The sequence below is a fragment of the Arachis ipaensis genome, chromosome B10 (genome assembly GCF_000816755.2).
Source record: "Arachis ipaensis cultivar K30076 chromosome B10, Araip1.1, whole genome shotgun sequence".
NCBI classification, from domain to species: domain Eukaryota; kingdom Viridiplantae; phylum Streptophyta; class Magnoliopsida; order Fabales; family Fabaceae; genus Arachis; species Arachis ipaensis.
The window spans coordinates 114479424-114480601 of NC_029794.2; positions in this window are offsets into that span (position 1 = coordinate 114479424).

Below are 1178 nucleotides of genomic sequence, written 5' to 3' on the forward strand. Positions count from 1 at the left end.
AATTGCAAGAATACTAAAATCTATCACTACCCAATGCAAGAAATTAACAACAACAACTAAAGAAAGCAACATTAAACATGAAATACCTCAAATTGCATTAAATGAAATAGAAATTGACAAGAGTGTTCATAACATAAAAATGACATAATAGAGAAATTAACAAGAGGAACTAAGGAAATTAAAGCAAATCAACTAGGAAAAATAAAGAAAACTAAATCAAAACATGTAATTAAACCTAAATCTAAGATGAAAATAAACTAAGAACTCTATTTTCTAGAGAGAAGAGGGAGCTTCTCTCTCTAGAACTAACCTAAGGCATGCTTCCTACACTAACTAATTTCTCCCCCCTTGACCCATCTTGAGTTCTACATCAAATAGCTTCAGAAATCGCCCCCAGCATTTTCACTTTAATGAAGTCACGTGATTAGCGTCACGCGTGCGCGTGGTCGACGCGTGCGCGTGGCTTGAATGTCCTCTTCACGCGTACGCATAGATGACGCGTATGTGTGGCTATGAACCCTCCAAATGCTCATTTCTTCATGAATTCTCCACTTTTTATGCTTTTCTCTTCACTTCTTCTATCCAATACTTGCCTTATGACTCTGAAATCACTCAATAAACATATCAAGGAATCAAATGGGATTAAAGTGAATTAAAATTAGCAATTTTAAGGCCCAAAAAGCATGTTTTTACTCTTAAGCACAAAATCAGGGAGAATTACAAAACCATGCTATTTCATTGAATAAATGTGAGATAAGTTGATAAAATTCCCTAAATTAAGCACAAGATAAATGATAGTTAGGAATTTATCGTTAGTCTAGATTTTTGCAAAATAGAATTCCGTCGTTGAAAGTATAGTTTAGACCAAAAATTAATTCCCAAATCAAATGTTTAAATTCAAATCAAATAACCGAGATCAAGAGTACTTCAACCTCGGGTCGTTCTCCCTAGGAATGCAAATGAAATGTTACACTTTTGGTTGTAGAGACGGCAAAAAGGGAGGTTTTGAAATCAAGAAATGAAAGATTAAAGGAACTTAAGAAATAAAAGAACTAAGGAATGCTCAAAATTTTAATTAATGCAAGTAAAGAGAAGGTAAGATCAAAACTAGTAAAAATGCTATAAATGTAAGAAAAGCCTTGACATGGGAATGAAAATCCAAGGAATCCTATCATCGC